The sequence below is a fragment of the Heptranchias perlo genome, chromosome 35 (assembly GCF_035084215.1).
Source record: "Heptranchias perlo isolate sHepPer1 chromosome 35, sHepPer1.hap1, whole genome shotgun sequence".
In the NCBI taxonomy this organism is placed as follows: Eukaryota; Metazoa; Chordata; class Chondrichthyes; order Hexanchiformes; family Hexanchidae; genus Heptranchias; species Heptranchias perlo.
The window spans coordinates 10,667,483-10,681,606 of NC_090359.1; the positions used below are offsets into that span (position 1 = coordinate 10,667,483).

Here is a 14,124-nt window from a genome sequence, read left to right on the forward strand (position 1 = left end):
ATGCTGAAAACGTCATGGATAGCACGTTTAGTGAGATGGTCACACCGCAGGTAAAGGTTGTACAGGCAGGAAGTCAGTGGGTGACCTGCAGGCAGAGTAAGAGGAGCAGACAGGCAGTGCAGGGGTCCCCTGTGGCCGTCCCCCTCTCAAACAAGTATACCGCTTTGGATATTGTTGAGGGGGATGACTTATCAGGGGAGGGCAGCAGCAGCCAACTTCCTGGCACCAGGGGTAGCTCTGCTGCACAGGCTGGGAGGAAAAAGAGTGGAAGAGCTACAGTGGTAGGGGATTCTATCGTAAGGGGAACAGACAGGCGTTTCTGTGACCGTAAACGTGACTCCAGGATGGTTTGTTGCCTCCCTGGTGCCAGGGTCATGGATGTCACTGAGCGGCTTCAGGGCATTCTCAAGGGGGAGGGTGAGCAGGCAGAGGTCGTGGTCCACATTGGTACCAACGACATAGGTAGGAAGGGAGATGAGGTCCTGCATCAAGAATTTAGGGAGCTAGGTCGCAGATTAAAGAGCAGGATCTCAAAGGTTGTAATCTCTGGATTACTCCCAGTGCCACGGGCTAGTGAGTATAGAAATAGGAGGATAGAACAGATGAATGCGTGGCTAAAGAGTTGGTGCAGGAGGGAGGGTTTCAGTTTCCTGGATCACTGGGCCTGCTTCTGGGGAAGGTGGGACTTGTACAAGTCGGACGGGTTGCATCTGAACCAGAGCGGGACAAATATCCTTGCGGGGAGGTTTGCTCGCACTGTTGGGGGGGGTTTAAACTAACTTGGCAGGGGGATGGGATACAGAGTGGAGCTACAATAGGGGGTGATGTGCAGCCAAATATTGAGAAAAAAACAAGTCAGCTTGGAAGACAGGGCAAATATGTAAGAGCAAGGCTGGATGGCATCTATTTTAATGCAAGGAGTCTTGCAAATAAGGTGGATGAACTGAAGGTGTTGATAAACACATGGGAGTATGATATTGTTGCTGTCACAGAGACATGGTTGAGGGAGGGGCAAGACTGGCAGCTCAATATTCCGGGGTACAGAATCTTCAGGCGAGACAGAGGGGGAGGTATAAGAGGAGGGGGGTCGCAATATTAATTAAAGAATCAATTACTGCCATAAGGAGGGATGATATATTAGCAGGTTCCTCAAATGAGGCCATATGGGTGGAGCTTAAAAACAAAAAGGGGGCAAGCACTTTGATGGGAGTGTACTATAGACCCCCAAACAGTCAGGGGGAGATCGAGGAACAGATATGTAGGCAAATCTCAGAAAATTGTGCAAATAATAGGGTAATAATAGTGGGGGATTTCAACTTCCCCAATATTAATTGGGATACTCAGAGTGTAAAATGCTTAGAGGGTACAAAATTCTTAACGTGCATCCAGGAGAGCTTTTTGAGCCAGCATGTAGAAAGTCCTACAAGAGAGGGGGCGGTACTGGACCTAATTCTAGGGAATGTGGCCGGCCAAGTGGAAGAAGTGCTAGTAGGTGACCAGTTTGGTGACAGTGACCATAATTCAGTGAGATTTAAGGTGGTCATGGAAAAGGACAGGGAGGGGCCGGAAATAAAGGTTCTAAATTGGGGGAAGGCCGATTTTAATAGGATAAGGCAGGATCTGGCCAAAATGGACTGGGATCAGCTGCTTGTAGGAAAATCCGCATCGGAGCAATGGGAGTCTTTCAGAAGGGAGATTGAGACCATACAATGGCAACATGTTCCCGTAAAGGTCAAGGGTGGTTCCAAGAACTCCAGGGAACCTTGGATGTCAGGGGATATACGAGAATGGATTAGGAAAAAAAGGAGGGCTTTTGGCAGATACAAAAGGCTAAGGACAGAGGAAGCCCTAGAGGAGTACAAAAAGTGCAGGGGGATACTTAAAAAGGAAATTAGGAGATCAAGGAAGGGCCATGAAAAAACACTGGCGAGCAAAATAAAGGAAAATTCTAAGATGTTTTATAAGTATATTAAGGGTAAGAGGATAACTAGGGAAAAAATAGGGCCCATTAGGGACAAAAATGGCAATCTGTGTGTGGAGTCGGAAGATGTAGGAGGGATTCTAAATGAATTTTTTGCATCTGTTTTCACTATGGAGAAGGACGATGTAGACATAGAAATACGGCAGGGGGACTGTGATATACTCGAACATATTAACATCGAGCGGGAGGAGGTATTGGCGGTTTTAGCAGGCCTAAAAATGGATAAATCCCCAGGCCCGGACGAAATGTATCCCAGGCTACTGTGTGAGGCAAAGGAGGAGATTGCGGGGGCTCTAACACATATATTCAGAACCTCTCTGGCCACAGGGGATGTGCCAGAGGACTGGAGAACCGCTAATGTAGTACCATTATTCAAGAAGGGGAGTAGGGAAAAACCGGGGAACTACAGGCCAGTGAGCCTAACATCAGTGGTAGGAAAATTATTGGAAAAAATTCTGAAGGACGAAATTAGTCTCCACTTGGAGAAGCAAGGATTAATCAGGGATAGTCAACATGGCTTTGTCAAGGGAAGATCATGTCTGACTAATTTGATTGAATTTTTTGAGGGGGTGACTTGGCGTGTGGATGAGGGTAACGCAGTGGATGTGGTATACATGGATTTCAGTAAGGCCTTCGATAAAGTCCCGCACAGGAGACTGGTCAAGAAGGTACGAGCCCATGGAGTCCAGGGTGCCTTGGCACTTTGGATACAAAACTGGCTTAGTGGCAGAAGGCAGAGGGTGATGGTCGAAGGTTGTTTTTGTGACTGGAAGCCTGTGGCCAGTGGGGTACCACAGGGATCTGTGCTGGGGCCCTTGCTGTTTGTGGTCTACATTAACGACTTGGATATGAATGTAAAAGGTATGATCAGTAAGTTCGCTGATGATACAAAAATTGGTAGGGTGGTAAATAGCGAGGAGGATAGCCTCAGTCTGCAGGACGATATAGATGGGTTGGTCAGATGGGCGGAACAGTGGCAAATGGAATTTAACCCGGAAAAGTGCGAGGTGATGCACTTTGGAGGGACTAACAAGGCAAGGGAATACACAATGAATGGGAAGACCCTCGGCAAGACAGAGGGTCAGAGGGACCTTGGTGTGCAAGTTCACAGATCCCTGAAGGCGGCGGAACAGGTAGATAAGGTGGTCAAGGAGGCATATGGGATACTTGCCTTTATTAGCCGAGGCATAGAATATAAGAGCAAGGAGGTTATGATGGAGCTGTATAAAACACTGGTTAGGCCACAGCTGGAGTACTGTGTGCAGTTCTGGTTGCCGCACTACAGGAAGGATGTGATCGCTTTGGAGAGGGTGCAAAGGAGATTCACCAGGATGTTACCAGGGCTGGAGCGCTTCAGCTATGAAGAGAGACTGGGAAGATTGGGTTTGTTTTCCTTGGAGCAGAGGAGGCTGAGGGGTGACATGATTGAGGTGTACAAAATTATGAGGGGCATAGATAGGATGGATACTAAGGAGCCTTTTCCCTTCGTTGAGAGTTCTATAACAAGGGGGCATAGATTGAAGGTAAAAGGCGGGAGGTTTAGAGGGGATTTTAGAAAGAACTTTTTCACCCAGAGGGTGGTTGGAGTCTGGAACTCACTGCCTGAAAGGGTTGTGGAGGCAGGAACCCTGACAACATTCAAGAAGCATTTGGATGAGCACTTGAAATGCCATAGCATACAAGGCTACGGACCAAATGCTGGAATATGGGATTAGATTAGACTGGGCTTGATGGCCGGCGCGGACACGATGGGCCGAAGGGCCTCTATCCGTGCTGTATAACTCTATGATTCTTTCTTTCAACAGTGGTCCGTGGAAAGTTAAACATACTGTCATCAAATGAATAATTCAAACAGATTCACTGAAACCTGAAGCATCTGTGGTGAACGTACATCCCCTTCCGGCTCCAGTTCCTCGTTAGTATCGTGGTGATTGTCAGTGTCTATCACCCTGGAGATGGGTCAATTCTCCGATGGGAAGGTCTGCCTTTAGAAGCTTCACTTTCACTTATCTGCAACATCGGATGAGGAAAATACAATGAAAAACTGACTCGGACTTTTCCACTTTCCATGATTTAATTTCACTGATATTCCAGCAATTTTAAAATCTGCTCTCTGCCTCACTCTTCACCTCGATGTCAGAACCACAATAATGAGGAAGAAATAAAACGCAGAATCGCCCTGTGAACAGACCCGGGCTAATTCACCAGCCCGAAACAGAGAGAGACAGAAAACTGCTCAATATTCCAGGATCATCCTGGACTGTAAAGATACCCCCAGTATCTCTTCTTCACTACAAATTATTATTCCTACAAGAAACTCCTTGAGCCCCCTGCCTCCTCCACCCTCACCACAAAAATTGTGTGGAGCTCCTGGACTATTTTATCACTAAGATTGAGACCATCCATCCACCTGCCGCTCCCTCCCTTCCCCCAGCCCACCAAGTCAAACTTCCCCCACGGTTCCCCCCGTCCTAGCCCTGAACTCACATCTTTCTCTAGTTCCTCTCCCGGTGGCTGTTGGAGGCCAATCATCTCAGCCCCAGGACATCGCTGCAGGAGTTCCTCATGGCAGTGTCCAAGGCCCAACCATCTTCAGCTGCTTCATCAATGACCTTCACTCCATCATAAGGTCAGAAGTGGGGATGTTCGCTATTGATTGCACAGTGTTCAGCTTCATTCACAATGCCTCAGATAATAAAGCAGTCCCTGCCCGCATGCAGCAAGATCTGGACAACATCCAGGCTTGGGCTGATCAGTGGCAAGTAACATTCACGCCAGACAAGTGCCAGGTAATGATCATATCCAAGTAGAGAGAGCCCAACCACCACCCTTTGACATTCAACGGCATTACCATCGCCGAATTCCCCACTATCAACATCCTGATGGTCACCATTGACTGGAAACTTAACTGGTCAAGCCACATAAATACTGTGGCTACAGGAGCAGGTCAGAGGCTGGGTATTCTGTGGTGAATGACTCACCTCCTGACTCCCCAAAGCCTTTCCACCATTTACAGGGCACAAGTCAGGAGTGCGATGGAATACTCTCCACTTGCCTGGATGAGTGCAGCTCCAACAACACTCAAGAAGCTCGACACCATCCAGGACAAAGCAGCCCGCTTGATTGGCACCTCATCCACCTTAAACATTCACTCTCTCCACCACCGGCGCACCGTGGCTGCAGTGTGTACCATCCACAGGAAGCACTGCAGCAATTCGTCAAAGCTTCTTCGAAAGTACCTCCCAATCCCACGACCTCTACCACCGAGAAGGAAAAGGACAGCAGATCCACGGGAACAACACCACCTGCACAGTCCCTTTCAATTCACACACCATCCTGACTTGGAAGTACATCGCCGTTTCTTCATCGTCGCTGGGTCAAAATCCTGGAACTCCCCATCTAACAGCACTGTGGGTGAACCTTCACCACACAGACTGCAGCGGTTGAAGAAGGAGGCTCACCACCACCTTCTCAAGGGTAATTGGGGATGAGCAATACCTGCTGGCCTTGCCAGCAATGCCCACATTCCATGAAAGAATTAAAAAAATCATCCAAATTACCGATGGTCTGCCAAACATCAATTCCTCGTTAATATAGTGGTGAGTATCCCATCTGTTATGCGGGAGACCGGGGTTCAATTCCCTGACGAAAAGGTTATTGCTGCTTTGGAAGTTTCACTTTCATTTATCTGCAATATTGGATGTTGAAAATACAATGAAAAACTTACTTTCCACCCACCAGCCTCCACATTCAATGTATGATCCTCTGCCATTTCCACCACGACCAAGCGTGATGCCACCACCAAAAACATCTTCCCCTCCCCTCCACTTTCAGCCTTCCGAAGGGACCGCTCCCTTCACGACACCCTGGTCCACTCTTCCATCACCCCAACACTCGCTCTCCTCCCCACGGCACCTTCCCATGCGAGTGCAGGAGATGCAACACCTGCCCTTTCACCTCCTCCCTTCCCACCTTCCAGGGTCCCAAACATTCCTTCCAGGTGAAACAGCAATTTATTTGTAATCGCTTTGCTGAACACCTCCGCCCAGTCCACGAGCGTGACCCTGAGCTTCCGGTCACTTGCCATTTTAATTCCCTGTCCCAATCCCACTCTGACCTCTCTGTCCTCGGCCTCCTGCACTGTTCCAATGAAGCTCAACATAAGCTCGAGAAACAGCACCTCATCTTTCGATCAGGCTCTTTACAACCTTCTGAACTTAACATTGATTTCAATAACTTCAGATCATAAACACTGATCCCATTTTATCGGAGATCAAGTGCTGGTTATGGTTTTAATGTTGCCATTTACAGCTCCTCTAGACCCATCTTTTGTTTCTTTACTTGTCCCATTACCACCCTCCTTGCCTTGCACCATCACCCCTTTTGTTATTTAATCACTCCTGCCCTCCACCCGATCAGAGACCTTCCCTTTTGTTCTTTCCTCCCCTCCCCTTCCTCCCCCATCCCTTTTCCTGACTCTGTATTTGCTTAAAAACTGTTTAATCTTCAACCGTTTCCATTTCTGACGAAGGGTCATCGACCTGAAACGTTAACTCTGTTTCTCTCTCCACAGACGCTGCCTGACTTGCTGATTATTTACAGCATTTTCTGGTTTTATTTCAGATTTCCAGCATCCGCAGTATTTTGTTTCTGATATCTCCTTCTGTGGCTCGGGGTCAAATTCTGTTCAAAAAACGATACTGTGAAGCAGCTTGGGACGTTTTGCTACGTTAATGGTGCTATTTAAATAGTTTGGGCAGAAACTTAATTACCGACATGTGGCGCCGTGATCGTATAGTGGTTAGTACTCTGCGTTGTGGCCGCAGCAACCTCGGTTCGAATCCGAGTCACGGCATAGTGTGCGCTGCTTCTTTTGTTCTCCCGCGCTTGCGAATATAATACAACAATATATCAATATTTAACACATGAAAAAAATCTTTTTTGTTGGTGGCGAAAACCTATTTATTCCATCAAATCCCACCTCCCTCACATGCCTGTACTTGATGTTCCACAGTTCAAACCCACCTCTTCTCCCAGCTTTTTCTTCCTTCCACAGTCAATAGGCCGCCTTTACTTTCCTCCTTCCATTTCATGGACACTTTCCTGCTCCATTGCCGACTCTAACATTCACTTTCACGATCTCACGCCTTTCAGTTTGTTCTGCTCCGACCGCTGTTTCTATTGGGCACATGTCCCATTCACACCAATGTTCATTTGTGCCTTGAAACCAGTCGATACATTTCGATCTGCGTGACCGCTCGACAGACAAACACGACGAAAGCAGGGCTGGTCTCTGGAAAGACAGCCGCCCGATTGTTCACGAAATTTACTTGTGGAATCTTGTGATCCAGGGGATGGTAACTGAAGAACTGGTTTTTGTTTTGATGCTTGTTGGCTCTTTTCTCTCAGCAGTTGAGTTGCGTGAGTGACGGGCAGCGCTACAGAGCTGCGAATGGAGGTTGAAAGGTGCACATTTGGCAAGTTGGGGCGGTGCAGTAAGATCGGAAGTGTTCCGCCTTGATCTTAATAGTTCTGTTGAAACATGCGATTGAATCGAGTAGAGGATAAATGTAAAGAGCGCCTGTGGGGAAAAAGGAGCGATTACAGGTCATGAGCGGAAGGTCTTTCAAAATTCTCGTGGCGCAGGACGCTGTGTGTGGAAACGGCAGATTTTAAAGCGCGTGTGTCGGAAAGTAAAGTGCGATCTTGTGTGTGAGAAGAGCACAAGAAAGTTGTGCTTGAAGCCACGCCCTTGAGGCGAGTTGCATTTTACCAGGAAAACTGCGACAGTGAAAGCTGAAAAATAAACCCAGAAACTGTGGCAACACTCAGCAGGTCAGGAAACATCATTACCAGGGCGTCATTTTTCACTTTTATTGATACTAAAGACCTGTACAAGATGGACGGGTTGCACCTCAACGGTGCTGGGACCAATGTCCCCTCAGGGATGTTACCCTTGTCTTATCAGCGAGCAATGCCGACCGTTACTGGGCCTCAGCTATTTACAATCTATATGAGTGTAATGTATTGAAGATCTCTGACGATGCAAAGCATCTGTGAGGAGGACACAAAGAGTCTGCAAAGTTTATAGACAGGTTAAGTGAATGGGCAAGAAAGTGGAAGATGGAGTACAATGTGGGGAAATTTGAGGTTATTCACTTTAGTAGAAAGAATAGAAAAACAGAATATTTTTAAAATGATGAGCAACTATTAAATGTTCGTGTTCAGAGAGACTTGAGTGTCCTGGTATAAGAAACACAAGAAGTTAACATGTCGGTACAGCAAGCAATTTGGAAGGCAAATGAAATGTTGGTCTTTATTTCAAGTGTTTGGAATACATGAGTAAGGATTTTGTTGCAATTGTACAGGGCTTTGGTGAGACCACAACTGGAATTGCAGTTTTGGTCTCCTTATTTAAGAAAGGGTTCTCAGGACGTTTCACGTTGACCACGGTCTGACGGCCTTGTGTTCGAAGGGGTTATCCTCAGGAACTTCTACACCTGGGACAGATAGTGGGGGGGAGCGGTCCAGCTTGATGGGACATCCTGCACCTGCTCGGCCAGCACAGCCAGACCCAGCCTTCTCAGTGTGTTGGCCAGGTAGAAACTCAGCACGTAATGACACTTGGTATCTGCGTACTGGGGCTCTACACACATCCTGAGGCAGCCACACACAAAGGTGGCTGTCAGGATCAGAGCAGCATTGTAGACGCTCTTTCCCCATTTGTCTGGAAGCTTGTACATGGTGACCCTGCGGACACATTCTACCTTGGACCTCCAGGGAAAGTGGAGGATATCTCGCGTGACTGTGACGGCGGAGTTTTGGGGAACGGGCCAGAGCTGGGTCATGTAGAGCAACACGGTGAGTACCTCACACCTTATCACCAGGTTCCTGCCGGTTATGGAGAGGGATCGCCCCACCCACATATCAAGCTTCTGTTTGGCCTTAGTGATCCGCTCCTCCCAGTTCTTTCTACCGGCCAGGGGCCCCTTGAACCAGATCCCCAAAACCTTCAGGTAGTCGGATCTGACAGTGAAGGGGACAAAGGACCGGGTCTCCCAACTGCCAAAGAACATGGCCTCACTCTTACTTTGGCTCACCCTGGCCCCCGAGGCCAGCTCGAAATGGATGCAGATGCCCATCAGTGTGTGGACCGACTGCTGGTCGGAGCAGTTGAAGTGAATTTAATAACGAGTGGTCAATCTGCGAGGCCAGTCATATGCCAGCTCGCCAAGCAGAAAATGTACCAGAGAGTCTGAAATTATTCGTTCTGGGAACTGAAGTATATAGAAATTCAAGAGAATAACTTTTCTGAATTCAAACATTTCCTGTGACCAGAACCCCGACCACCTCCTGTGGAACAAACGGATTTGTGTTAACATTGCAGAATATCCATTGGAAATCCACATTTTGAATTGACACATTCAGCATTGTACAAATTACGGATTGGTGTCGGTCATTCAAACATTACCACAGACACTCGCTTTATTTCATCTTATTCATCTCTCCCCCACCGTGAGATAAATATCTAACCCTCTGACACCAAAATCAATGAGCGACATATGTTTTCATCACGTTCATCGCTAAGAATTAAGAGATCATCATTAGTACAGCTGATTCAGACACTCTAAGAGGTCTCTTTTGGGCCTCTGTGAATGATCAATCGATGGATTGAAAAGGGCAGGTCAGTTAAAATCTGATTTTTTTCCCGTATTAACAAACAGCCAAGTGATCAGGAGATTCTAATTGCCAGTTTAGTGCAGACACCATGTGATGAGTTCAGCACTCACTCTTAAGCAAACTGAGAGCTGGTCTGCTTCTGGCTCTGTGATATTGTAAGGAGTGACTGGTTGTGTTTCAGAGGTCTGTGTTGTGCTGATGACTGGAGCAGAAAAAACATCCTTGTGCTGAAATCTACACCTGATTCTTTGGTGCCTCGTGCGTTTGGGCCTTTTGACCATCTGCTTTGCTTAGACAGCCTGTCATTGTTCTTCTTAGAGAAACAAATATATGGAAGATAAACAATCCTAGAATCTCACAGCATGGAAGGAAGGCCATTCGACCCATCGTGCCAATGCCAGCTCTTTGAAGGAGGTACCCAATTACTCCCATTCCCGTGCTCTTTACCCATAAACTCTGCAATTTTTTTCCTTTTCAAGTATTTATCGAATTATCCTTTTAAAGTTACGATTGAATCTAGCTCCACCATCCTTTACGAACATACGAGTAGGCCATTCGGACCCTCGAGCCTGCTCTGCCATTTGATAAGCTCATGGCGATCTGATTGTGATCTCAACCTTACTTTCCCGTCTACCGACCAGATCCTTTGACTCCCTTGTTAAGCAGGAATCTATCTTACTCAGCCTTAAAAATATTCAATGATCCTGCCCCCACCGCTCTTTGGGGAAGGGAGTTCCACAGATTTACGATCCTGTGAGAGAAAAAAATGTGTCCTCATCTCCGTCTTAAATGGAGACTCCTTATTCTTAAACTGAGGGCCCTCGTTCTAGACTCTCCCACAAGGGGAGATATCACCTCAGCATCTACCCCTTCTAGTCCCCTGAGATCACCTCTCATTCTTCTAAGCGCCAACTCCAACAGGCCCAACTTGTCCAACCTTTCCTCATAAAATAACTCCGTCATCCCAGGAATCGATCGAGTGAACTTTCTTTGAACCGCCTCCAAAGCAATTATTGTCCTTTCTTAAATAAGGAGACCAAAATTGCATACAGCATTCCAGATGTGTTCTCACCAATGCTCTGTACAACTGTCGCAAAACATCTCTATTTTTATATTCCAGTCCCCTTGCAATAAATGACAACATTCCATTTACCTTCCCAATCACTTGCTGTACCTGCAATCCAACTTTTTGTGATTCATGTACTAGGACACCCAGATCCCTCTGTACCTCAGAGTTCTGCAATCTCTCTCCATTTAAATAATATACTGCTTTTGAATTCCTCCTGCCAAGTGGGCAAGTTCACATTCTCCCACATTGGACTCCATCTGTCAAATTTTTGACCACTTACTTAACCTATCTGTATCCTTTTGCAGACCCCTTATGTCCTCTTCACAACTTACTTTCCTATCTGCCTTTGTGTCATCAGAAAATTTAGCAATCATACATTCGGTCCCTTCATCCAAGTCATTGATATAGATTGTAAATAGTTGAGTTCCAAGCACTTATCCCTGTGGCACTCCACTCGTTACACCTTGCCAACCTGAAAATGACCCATTTATGCCTACTCTCTGTTTCCTGTTAGCTAATCAATCCTTTATCCATACTAATATATTACCCCTACACCATGAGCTCTTATTTTGTGTGGTAGCCTTTGATGTGGCACCTTGTCAAAAGCCTTCTGGAAATCAAAGTACACCACATCCACAGGATCCCCTTTATTCACGTTGCTTATTACTTCCTCAAAGAACTCTAATTAATTAGTCAAACACGATTTCCCTTTCACAAAGCCGTATTAACTCTGCCTGATTGCATTGAGATTGTCTAAGTGCCCTGCTACAACCTCCTTAATAACAAATTCTAACATTTTCCCTAAGATAGATGTTAAGCTAACTGGCCTGTAGTTTCCTGCTTTCTGTCGCCATTCTTTCTTGAACAGAGGAGTTACATTTGCTAATTTCCAATATGATGGGGACTGGAGAAAGGCAGATGTTACTCCTATTGTTAAAAAGGCAGCAAAATTCACCAAGGAAACTACTGACCAGTGAGTTTAACGTCCATTGTGGGTAAAGTTATGGAAATGCTTATTAAAGGTAAGTTCAAGGAGCTTGTGAATAGAAATATAACCTTAAAAGATAGACAATTTGCGTTCATGAAAGGGGAAGTCTTGCCAATCTAGCTCACTAGTTTTCTTTGAATGTGTGGCAAAGGAGTGTGATATTGGTAAGGTAGTGGATGTGGTGTACATGGATTTCAGGAAGGCCTTTGATACAGTTCCTCTCGAAAGTCTGGTACTGAAAACAAAGAATGCGGAAATGAGTGGAAATGTTTTTCAGTGGGTGTGTAATTTGTTCACCGATAGAATCCAGAGGGCAGTGGTAGAGGGATTGTCATCAGCTTGCAAGAATGTTACCAGTGGGGTTCCACAGTGATCTGTTTTGGACCTCTTTTGTTTAATATCTTCATAAGTGATCTGGAACTAAGCGTAAATTTACAGATGATGCAAAGCTGATGAAGATGGTAGACTGCAAAACTGAACAGGATAAGCTACAGGAGGATTTAAATACTTGGGCATCGGACAGACAGGTAGCAGATGAAATTTAATGTAGAGGAATGCAAAGTGCTTCACACAGGGACAAAAAAAAACAGGAATGAACTATTGCAACAACAATAAAAACAACGTCCATTTATAGATCACCTTTAACACAATAAAATGCTTCATGTGATGGTTATCAGACAAAATTTGACACCGAGCTACATAATGAGATATTAGGACAGGTGACCAAAAACTTGGTCAAAGAGGTAGGTTTTACGAAGCGTGTTAGATGGGAGGAGAGAGAAGTGGAGAGGTTTAGGGAGGAAGTTCCAGAGCTTAGGGCTGAGACAACTGAAGCCACGGCCACCAATTGTGGTGCAATGGAAATCGGGCTGCACACGAGACCAGAGTTGGATGAACGCAGAGTTCTTGGTGGGCTGTAGGGCTAAAGATAGGAAGGGGCGAGGCCATGGAGGGATTTGAACATAAAGGTGAGAATTTTTAATTTGAGGTGTTGCCGGACCAGGAGCCGATGTAGGACAGTGAGCACAGGGGTGATGAGTGAATGGGAGTTTGTGCGAGTAAGGATATGGGCAACAAAGTTTTGGATGAGCTCAAAATTACGGAGGGTGGAAGCTGGAAGGACAGCAGTGATAGCATTGGAATAGTGGAGCCCAGATATAACTAAGGTATGGATGAGGATTTAATAGCAGATGAGCTGAGGCAGGGGCGGAGACGGACAATTTTACAGGAGGTGGAAACAGGCGGTCTTGGTGATGGAGAAGATATGTGGTCAGAAGGTCAGCTTAGGGTCAAATAGGACGCCTGGGTTGCTAACAGTCTCGTTCATCCTCAGAGAGTGGCCACGGAGAGAGATGGATTTGGTGGGGAGGAAACGGAGTTTGTGACAGGGACTGAAGATAATGGATTCGGTCTTCCCAATAATTAATTGGAGGAAATTTCTCCTCATCCACTGCTCGATGGCGGACAAGCAATATGACAACTCAGAGGCAGTGGAGGGGTGGAGAGAGGTGATGGTGAGGTGGAGCTGTGTGTCATCAGTGTACATGTAGAATCTGATGTCGTGTTTTAGGATGATGTTGGCGAAGGGCAGCATGTAAATGAAGAATAGGAGGGGGCCAAGCGTAGATCACTGGGGGAATCCATTACTTAACTGGAAAGAAAATAATGTCCATGGCAATGAAAAAGATCGGGGGGAGTAGATTGATAATAAATTGAAGCTGTCGCATCAATGCTCGGCGGCAGTGAGTAAAGCAAATCAGATGCTGAGATGCATTTAAAGGTCAATATTGAGCCGAAATAGTTTGGGAATCCTGCTACTGTAAAATTATAGGTGCAACCGCACTTACAATGCTGTGTACAGTTCTGGTCACCACAGTACAAAAAGCATAATGCAGCTATTGAGAGGATAGAGAAGAGAGCAATCAGAATGATTGAGCGGGTGGAAGGATTGAATTATGTTGAGTGATTATGTAAATTGGGCATGTTCTCACTGGAAACGGGAATGTTTAGAGGTGATACTATTGCTGTTTTTAGGTTTCTAAATCGACTGGATAATGTAGACTGTGACAAAATATTTCACCATGTCCAGAAGAGTAGAACCAGAGGAGACGGCCTGCACTTGAAGCCAGGTAAATTCAAAACTAAGCTCCATAAAGAATATTTCAGTGAGCAAGTGGTCACTCTATAGAACAGGTTCCCCAGGGAGGTGGTGAAAGCAGTTCATATTGAATCATTCAAATGCAAATTAGATAGAATCTTACAGAAAATAACATTTCTCATTTCAGTATCTGAGTAATTTGAGACATGACATGTGGTAAGTGTCACATGTTTGGGAGGAACAGGTGCCTTTGGGCCTATGGTTCCCAATGCTCTCGATGACTGGGGGATTCCTGGCCTCGTGTCTGG

The 14,124-nt window shown here is 46.1% G+C and overlaps 2 long non-coding RNA genes and 1 other non-coding gene across 3 annotated transcripts in view; all 3 read left to right on the forward strand.

The window, feature by feature from the left end:
• Positions 1 to 14,124, forward strand: part of LOC137302350 (uncharacterized) — a 413,555-nt gene that overhangs the window by 41,487 nt on the left and 357,944 nt on the right. The gene's annotated exons all lie outside the window — the stretch shown is intronic.
• LOC137302033 (uncharacterized) overlaps positions 1 to 14,124 on the forward strand; it is a 53,381-nt gene that overhangs the window by 37,363 nt on the left and 1,894 nt on the right. Inside the window, exons 3-4 of the long non-coding RNA XR_010958403.1 lie at positions 3,787 to 5,580; positions 13,753 to 13,847. This is a non-coding gene — a long non-coding RNA (uncharacterized lncRNA). The remainder of the gene's footprint in view (positions 1 to 3,786; positions 5,581 to 13,752; positions 13,848 to 14,124) is intronic.
• trnah-gug (transfer RNA histidin (anticodon GUG)) lies at positions 6,765 to 6,836 on the forward strand. The gene has a single exon. It is a non-coding gene; the product is annotated as a tRNA-His (tRNA).